Genomic DNA, 10,388 nt, shown 5'->3' with positions numbered 1-10,388 from the left:
GCACTAGCAACCTGGATTACTGTGGTCTGGTGTCAGATATCCTGAAAGTAAGCTTCAGGCGGTTTGAGATGTTTTTGTTGGATGTGAAGTGGTTCAAGGTGATTACTTCTAGTCGCAATGCAACGGTACGCAGAGATGGAAACAAACTTGTGCAAATAGATTCTACAAAGATTTGGACATATGCGAGCGACACATTTGCTCTCCCCAAACATTGCGAGCAAGTGGTCTTTGTACCGGACCCTCGAGAGCGACAATGGTGGTTTGTGGTTCAGGTTGCTCCAAGAAATAAACAAGTATTTGAAGGGCAAGATCTCCTAGAGGAAAGTCAGTCAGACGACGTCCATACTACTGTGACATTAGATGATATGGAGGAAGGTATGGCAGAGGAAGCTGACAGATATACGAGGGATGACGCAGACGAGCCAGAATTGACACTTGTAGATGAAGATGCAATGGATGAAGACAATCTGCCAGAACGAGTTGGGGTAGAGTTATGTTTGCAATTAGAGATAGACGATGATACGTTGCAAGATCTTATCGATGATGCCTCACTCGTCGAGGCCTAGGCCTGTAAGTGTTTGTGTGAAGACGCTGATTTAAAATTAAGCTTAAAGTTAATTTAAACAATTGTGTTCTGACGCTTTATTTTACTTTCTTTGTGCAGGACTTTAGTATAGCAGACCAAATTCCAGATCCCGCTTCCATGAGTGCAGATGCATTCATGGGCTTCGTTACACGGATGATGTCTGCTCAGATGGCAGAGGCTTCTCAGTACTGGGTAGCCAGAGGCACGGGTACTACGCCTTTGGGTTTCACACCGGAGGGTCCGACGCCTAGGGGGGGGACGCCTATGGGGGGGAGGACGCCTATGGGTACGACGCCTGCTTCTCCCATGACGGCTGCTTCGACACCTAGGGGTGGGACTGAGGCGGGTACGTCCTCATCTCCGCAGCACAGGCGCACTCGCCGATCTCGGTGATCGTCAGGTGGAGGTGGTGGTTGCTGTGGAGGAGGGTCCATAGATGCTTCGACCCCTCCTCGCTCACGACCCCTGTCCTACCCAGGCACACCTCTCGACACACCTCTTGGCACACCTCGGATACCTTGGGGGGCACACGATCCTAGTGCCTCCAAGCTCTATACTGTACAGGTAGATGGTTCTGTTGACATGGATAGAGTCGGGAGTGAGATGCGACAGCGGATTCGCCAGCTCGCGGAGTTGCAGTTTTCGACCAGCCTTCTGACGTCTTGGGGTGATCAGGATGGGGACAAAGTCAATTACATAGTGGAGACCATCCTAAGAGAGTACCAGCCTGCTCCGGGTTCTTCCGTTGTTCCGAGGAGGTGGATCAAGGGTGTTGCACGGGACACCGTGAAACATCGACAAGATGCAGCTCGGAAGGCTTTCAGGACCGGCTCGCCGAAGCCTTCCGGCATCCCAAGCGAGCGTGGTTGCAGATCAGGGAGGATGAGCGGAAAGCGAACACACGGTTCAGACAGCAGCGTGAGGCCGCGCAGGTACGACAAATGACCAGGGGGACATCTCATCTTGGCAGCGGAGGCTTCGACACCTTTCGCTATGAGTTTGTGAGTTTCTAATCCAATCTTAACTATGGCGTTTTTTAAAACGCGATGAATTATGTATTCTTATTACTTTGATTTTTGTATAAACGCAGAATCTTGCGATGCATCGAGCTCCGTCACGCCAGGAGGAGTCAGATGGATATCGCAGAGGTATCTATGAAGTACTAAATGATCTTGAAGCTTCAGGAGAGCCTGTAGACTGGGAGGCCTTACAGTCTCGCTGATCGCTTGAGGTGAGACGTTAATATGTGTGATTTGATTTAATTAAGTAAGTATATGTGAAGTAATATCCATACTAATTTTGTGAGTTGTCCTATGTGCAGGTTGCGACGCCTAGTCATTAGTGGACCGGATTTCATATATATGCTTTGTGAGACACAGACACGCTTCTGTGTCTCTTTTTTGTACAGACAGTTATTGTTCAGACAGTTATTGTTTCCCTTATGGTTATGATTATTGTCATTGTCATTGTATAGACATGGTTATTTCTCCTATTCTTGTATAGACATAGTTATGGTTCAGGTTTTGTTAATGGTTATGTTTAACTTTCTGGTTATGCTTATGGTTATGCTTTTAAGTTATGGTTATGGTTCGTTATGGTTATGCTTTTAAGTTAAGGTTATGGTTCGTTATGGTTATGCTTTTAAGTTATGGTTATGGTTCGTTATGGTTATGCTTTTCAGTTGGTACGGTACTTGTCTTTCATTGGCCTTAAATCTCATGTGAGATCCTACATGGATAGCATGTAGGAGGCGTATACATGATATGGTTTTTTTTTTTTGAAAAGTTTATGTAAAAACAAAGGGAACTCTGCCGAAATTTCTACGCGCGAGAGCATGGTTGATTTTGGTGCTGCTCGCTTTCTTGGGCAGAGGGCAGGAAGTCTGGCTGTGGCTGTGTCCATCTTTTAACTGGGCGCAAGCGAGGCTACCTGCCCTCTGCCCAAGAAAAAAAAATTCTGTTATGGTCGTCGCTATCTGCGTCGTTATGTGCGTTGCTATCTGCGTCTATAGCTGCATCGCAAATAGCGACAGGTTCACAGGGACGCGAATATCGACGCACATAGCGACGCAGTGCGTCGATATCTGCGTCGATGACACCTTTTTTGTTGTAGTGTCATACTTTACATCTTGGATTGTTCTATTTCAAGGGGGATTATTGCTGCTAGGTTTGCATGATTTTTTGGACTCGGATTGGGCTGATTATTATGGCGCACAAGTGTCCACAAGTGGATTTTATTTCATGCCCGATAGTTTGTGCATATCATGGTTGAGCAAGGTGAGTATAGTGCAACCTTCACATCATGCTCAGTAGTTCATGCATACCATGGTTGAGCAAGAAGCAACCTATTGTTTCCACTTCCAATTTTGAAGTTGAGTATCATGGGCACCCTTCACATCTACAATTGAGTGTCTATGGCTCAGATGCCTTATGGTTGATTTGGGTGTTGGATAGGACAGTGCCAACATCATCTACACTAGCAAGAGTGCATTGCCACTTGTGAGAAACCCAATTTTTCATGCTTGCACAAAGCACATTAAGATGCATTATCACTTTGTCAGGGAGAGACTCTCAACAGGAGAGATTAGTTTAGCTTATGTGCTTACACAAGACAACCTTACAAATTTGTTCTCATGAGGCAAGCCCAAATCTTTTTGTGAAGATTTGGGCTTGCGTCCCCTTGTGGATTAATCATGTCCTTAGGGAATGGCACTTCCTATACATTGTGTGCCATCTCTCATTCAGAGCAACACTCCCATGGGGAATTTGTTATCATATATGTGGTAGTGATGTGTGTGAACACACTTAGGACCATTGGGGTAACTTTTTCCTCATTAGGAGGTTTCCACCCCATGGATTGTATATATGCCCATCACTTTAGGGATAACTTATCTTTCTACTTGCACACTAAGCAATATACTCTCTATTGTGTGCCTTGCGGTTATTTATCTTCTCCAAGTTGTGTGTGCATCTCAGCAACCCTAATTCCAACACACCCACACCAAGAATTTGGGAGGACATTTTTCCATTGATATCTCTTATGAGAAAATTCTATAGGCTGGTTTATGGTGGCAGAATATGATGCCAAATGTTTGAGCTTTTTGACACACATGTGATATTTGATAAAGAATGAGTAAATCTACTACAACAGATATGATACCATTGACCATTATTCATCACTTTGAAATATTTATGAAGTGGGGACCTAGTTTTATGGGACCCTTTAAGAAGGTTACGCCCAAGAAGAATTAGTACATAGTTATGGCAATATTATGTTAATAAATGGGTAGAAATTGAAGCACTCCCCAACAATATAGTCAAGTCCATAGCATGGTTTATATACGAATATGTCATATGTCTCCTGATCAGAAGATCTTTTCTTCTTCGAAGATCTGGGCTGTTCCCCTCTCGACGGTGAAGCTTATCCCTCATCGTCTCACTGGTTTGCGTTATTTCAAAATGAGTTTACGTAATTAAAGAAAATTAACTCAATTAAAAGACAAAAAAGTCTGTATGGTTGTCTTCTAGAAATAGTTTCAAACCAGGGAACTCATTTCATTAATGAAACTATTCAGATCTCAATTGAGATATTCTCCATCAAGCATCAAAAATTGACATCGTACTACCCCAAATGCAATGGACACATTGAAAATGGCAACAAGACTATAAAGACCATTTTAACTAAGATTGTCTATAAATAGCCCACAATTGGGATGAAAAACTTCAAATTGTGCTATGGGCATATCGAACAGCCTACAAGATCACTACTAGAATGACAGTATTCAGAATGGTGTATGGCACAGAGGTTGTAGTCTTATTGCAATATTTAGTCTCACACTTGAAACTAAAAATGATATGGAGTATAACACAAACCTAAAAAAGAGACTAGAAAACTTGTTGAAGTTGTACAATATCAAACAAACAAAAATGTTGGAACAGAATGTGGTTCAGCAAAGGAGGAAGCACTGACATGACAACAAATTAAAGGTACAAGAATTTCAAAAGGGGGTTTAGTTCTATCATAGTGGTCTAAATTAGGGTCCAAGAAACCCAATCTAAAGATTGCATGGTCAAAACCTTATGAGGGTCGTCTTGGCATTTTTGAATAATATAGGGAGATTGAAAGATTGAACTGAATTGATTTTATTTGCTATTTAGAATGGGTGAAAGATCAAGCTATAGTATATGTAACATAGCCTCCGTCCTTGCCTTGCTTCCTTCTTCCAGCAACTCTAGTGAATCTTCAAGTGATTTTTCCTTCTCCACAAGCGATACATTGCACTCTAATGCGATTTTACCTATTTTCATGGGGGGGAAATGAAAAGATTCAAATCCATGAAGCAGGTGTTTGACCGAATTGTGGAAGTATCACACTATTGGTAAGTATGTATTCAAGATACAGAGAAAGAATTATTAAAGAATTGGGGAATGAATATTCCGGTGGAGGTAGCCAAAATCTTGCCAAAATCTCCATAGATATGTTTGTGATACAGTAGGTGGTGAAACATTTGACTCAAACAAGGCTACTTTCACCGTCAACAAGAAGAAAATTCAGCTAATTGGTGCTCTCATTGCCGTTGTTTTTTGACTACCTAATCACTAAAACCCAAGGTTGCTACAGTTAACGAAACTAGTACTTTTTTGAAGAAAATCCTAGAACTAAAGACGAAGCAAAGATTTTGATGCCAAAGAATTCCAGTCTTAGCCTTGGAAGATAAAGGATCTTGCAAGTTTATAGCAAAAGCTCTAAGCCTGAAAAAACAACCCAACTCTATGTATCTGAAAAGTCTTTCAATATGTTGTTCACCAAAGCACTAAAGAAGAATTGCCCCTGCAATCCAAGTTCTATCCTATATAATAGTGTGATAGCTTAGACAGGTAAAGTTAAAACCCAACATTTGCTCTAGGCATGGTATGTTTGGTAATTTTTCTAATGGACCAAATGTGTGCCAACTCATCCCAGAGTTGTATCATTGGCACCAAAGCTAGAAGAACCAGCAGGGCAATAGTGAGCAAACATTGTAGCTGACAAGACCAAATGGCTAGTCGAAGCCGTCTATCCCAGTGACAAAGAAAAGCAAAGCCTCAAACATCAAACATATCCTTTTTGAGGGTTGCATCCAAGTCAATGTCTTGGTTTTTTAAGTGTATCCATGGAAATTGTCCGAAGTTTGTGAATTATGGAGTTTCCAATCCTTTGTACTTTCAAGGTAGCTTGTTAAGGATGCCTTCGGTCAAAAAAGTGTGCAACAATGGATCATGCAAGATTGTATTTCATTGTTTCCTACTACTACATTATGCATTGAAACTTGCGAGTGCTATGTGTACTATGTGATGTTGTCTGACAAAATGATTACAAGGTTGTTCATTCATCATGGCACACTTCCACAATGTCTAAAATAGCACATCCAAAACTCTCACACATAAAACTAAGTCCATGGTTAAGAAAATTCTTAGTACTGACCAGCAAAGAGAGCGAGAAAGATATAAATATATGCCACAAGAAATTGTGTCAGTTTCTCTTATTGAATAAAATGGAGATGGGTTGGACATTAATGAGCAACAGCAACGCAATTGTTGACAAAATGGGTCACTTGCCTTAAAACAATTTGTAATTAGTGCTTTTCTATTAACAAACATAAGTGATTGATTATCTTATTGGAAATCAATATGTTTTTTCGATTTTGAATAGGTTTTGATGGTCTATCTTTTCGATGCAAAGTAGACCCACAAAGGATTTTTTTGGTATTGACGCACTTTTCTACCTAAGGTGAGATTGACTTTTTCAAGAGAGAAAATTTTAAAAATAAGGCAAACAAAGAGAAAAGTCTTTGTTTTCAAGATGTCAATGATAGGTATGTCATCTAATGTGAATTTGGTGAGCTGTATGAGAAGAAATGGAACAAGAGATCTTCGCCACACTTGGGAACAATTTTATCACACTCGTGGATCGTAGACCGCGTGACCATGGCATGCTTTGTTTATGATCCAATTTATTTTTCTCATCCAAAATTTACGATATTGCAAAATATTATTATTCAATTAATTCTAGCTTTTTGTTGAATTAGTATGCAAAACTCTCACACCATAGCAATGTGCAAAATGAAAGAGGAGAACATGGATTCACAATGCCTATTTTGGGATTGTTTAAATGAATTGATGCCAAACATGGATGCAAGCCTACAAATCTTGTTGCCAAGAAAATGCAAGTAAATTGGAATGTGGTCCAACATGTCTTCAATCGTGGAAAAAGGAATGTGATGGATGGCACAAAACAATCATGCATATTTTATTGGAAGCAAAACATGATTCAACACATGACTAAGTACATAGTTGCACCGTTTCAAGTGATTTATAGGGAGATGTGTGACAAGTAGAGAGAAGAACCATCTAAGAAAGCAGCGACAGATGAAGCCCATCTAATACATCATGGTGGTGCAATGAAAATTATGCAAAAAAAACCTTCCATAAATAGATTCATATCTAAGTTGGTGGGACGTCCGCATTGCCCATTGGGGTGGCATCTATTGAAAAGAGCACAAAAAGACCCAAAAATCCATGCACAAACTTTGCTAAAAGCAAGCATAGAAGCTCATTAATAGGGGAAGGATTCAAGAAACGGATGTTGATATATGGAGCATGCACCATGGATTTAGCAAATGCTCTTCTACAAAGCACTAAGGCTATTTCTTACATGTAGGGTAGACATTTAGGAAAGGGACTGCCATTGCAATGCCTTGTCATGAGTGCAGGAGCAAGCGAGTGGTTCAAGTCACAAGGATGATCAATGAAGCCACCGTGGGAGTGCCATGTTATAGGGTGCCATTTAATTCAATGGGCAATAAAAAAACCTCTTGACAGAAGAGGTAGAGCTTAGGTCATCAATGTAGAAGATGAGGCAATTGGTTACTTGCAATACAACTCAATTACTAAAGATCATCTTCTATATGGACGGCCAAAAAATATAGATTTCACAGGTGAAGGTGCTTCAAATAAACCTAAGAGGAGAACAAGAGGAGCTAGCCCTCTCGTAGTGGAGAGAAAGGTCCAATAAAACAATGTGGTGCTTCAAATAAACCTAAGGTTTATTTGAAGGTGCTTTAAATAAACCTAAGAGGATAACAAGAGGTGCTAGCCCTCTCGTAGTGGAGAGAAAGTCAATAAAACTAATGTGGAAAATTTATTGCACGCACATAGGAAGCAAAATGACATGTAGTGGCACGCCGAGTGGAGATAGAAGATCTCTCTCTCTCTCTCTCTCTCTCTCTCTCTCTCTCTCTCTCTCTCTCTCTCTCTCTCTCTCTCTCTCTCTCTCTCTCTCTCTCTCTCTCTCTCTCTCTCTCTCTCTATGTGTGTGTGTGTGTGTGTGCGTGCGTGCGCGCTATGCGACTTATTGCAATTCACATGCGTATAATGATCTACAATTGCTATGGTTCAAGAATCATCTTATGTAGGTGTTGTTTGGGTAGTAGTTGATTTCCTCTCATTAATTTGGTATAGTGAGCCTCTCTCTCTCTCTCTCTCTCTTTGATATGCTAACTTATTGTAGTTCACCATGCACGTTATGATTTGCAAATGCTATGGTTCAAGAATCATCTTATGCAAGGTAGTAGTGAATTCTCCTCTCATCAATTGGGTCAAGTGAAGTTGTAAAGAAGAAGGATAGTGCATAAGGCTCATAAGTTTACATTAGTAGGTGAAGACTTGATGACCTGTGGTCAAGATGGAGTTCTAAAGAGGGTGCTCTACAAAGAAGGGATTAGCTTGATGTTGGAGCAATGCCATGAAGAGAGCAGACATCGAGGTAAAGACCAGGTATTATTTCAAGTGTTAAGAGCAGGTTTTTGGTGGCCTTTCATAGTGAGTGATGTGCATTATTGGTGCAAAGCCTACCATGAGTACCAAACCATGGGTGAACTAGAGTGCTTCGTTAGCCGCAGAGTCCGAGGGTAAGAGAAAACAAGAACCTCTAGAAGACAAAAACTTGGGGGGCAGGGAGAGAGAGAGAGGTATATTTTTTATTATCGTCCTGGATGGACAAATATGACCTGTAAGACCAAAGGTACACGTGATATTTTATTATCGTATTGGGTGGTAAATATGATGTATGGGACCAAAAGATACATGTGATGAACTATATGGATAAGTGACTCTCAATGCTCAAGGATTATGTGACGAGACACAGTGGAGAGCCCACGTTATGGCTGGAGCGGAATGTATGTAGGTATAGGTCATGGCTAAAAATGTGAGAAGCAGTTTCAAAGTTCGAAGGTGAATTCTTTCCAATCTAATTCATCACAAATATGAATGTATTCATGATGTTCAATAAAAAGTCTACCAAATACTACAAACCATCAAGTTTGCAATTTTGGAGGATAGTATTGGTCATTGAATTTTGGATTATCTGCCTTCAATTGCATAAGAGCTTCTATACCACTCTTGAACTTGTGAGGAGCTTCTCCCAAAACGTGTGCATCCCAGCCTCTTTTTACAACATTCCAGTCATTCTATTTCACAATGTCCCAACAAAACTAACTCTTCAAGACTGCATTGCAGACCCAAATCAAAGTGAAACAATCAACAGCGACAATTCCTATTGATCCTATCTTGGCTCTTAAGGTGTTTGCACGGATGCATTAAGACCCATATTGAAATCTTAGCAAGCTCTTTCAAACCAAAAGGCAGCTGTCGATATTTGGTAATCACAAGGTACCTCATAGCAATCCATACTTACATGCATACGCCCCCCTCTGTTGGGGTATAAAGCCCAATGTGGTCGCCCAGGTAAGTGGGCGGGCCGTCAGGTATGTACACATGTTCTTTTGTAAAAACCTAATAAGAACTCACTATGCTCTACACATTACAGTAGAGCGAGTTCACCATATCATCGTGCTCTTCTTCTCGCACTCTCTCTCTTGCGTCGCACTTCCGCTCGTACTCCTTCAACTGGTATCAGAGCTCAGATCGAGGCTCGGGGCAACACTGCAGGAGGCTAGAGTCACCAGCTCAGATTGGAGTGAAATTCGACAGGCAAAGACACGGCCCCAAACCCTGTGGCCACCGTTCGGCTTCGACAAAGGTCTGCGCAGGCCATTTTTGACTACGTGGTCTCGGTGGGTGCATATCCGACTCTGCAAATTTGGGGTTTTCGGCCTACGACTGCAGGTGCTGAGGATATCGACACTCCCAGAGTGTTGATTTGTGGCTGTCTACACATCGAAGGACGGCTCACAGTTCTTGGAGGCGTGTCACATACGACACGGGCGCATCTACACACAGACTGTAGGCGACATCCACTAGTTCATCAGGTAGCTTGTGTTTGCTGCTTGATATTCCAGATTTCATCCTGACATTGCAGGTACTTCCACATGGGATGTATTGTCAGAGATGATGTATGTCTGTTGAGGGTTTGCTGGCTGTGAGTCACGCAGCAAACAACCGCCGCAGCGGTTACAACATACAGTGGGAAATTTGTGGATGTATGACTTTGTGGGAAGTCTATGTACTATCAGATTTACTGCAGCCTTTGTTGAGGGTCGAGTGAGGTTTTATTGAGCAGGGGGATTCTCGAATGTTGAGATCCTTTCGGTGATACAGGTCTTGGAGCGATCCCTCGAGCACCCTTAGATAGGCAGCTAGGATGTATTGACTGTGAGTTAGACAGTTGGGATTGCATCTTTGCTTTACTGCCGTTGAGGCATTGTCGCAGTCTATGCTTACAGGACAGTGACAGGACAGTCAGAGATAGTACAGGTGCAGGACAGGTTTACCCACAGCTTACAGTGTTAGAGAGACAGTGGTTT

This window comes from Adiantum capillus-veneris, chromosome 16, assembly GCF_014529385.1.
Source record: "Adiantum capillus-veneris isolate H3 chromosome 16, ASM1452938v2, whole genome shotgun sequence".
Lineage (NCBI taxonomy): Eukaryota > Viridiplantae > Streptophyta > Polypodiopsida > Polypodiales > Pteridaceae > Adiantum > Adiantum capillus-veneris.
This window is presented reverse-complemented; position numbering follows the sequence as displayed.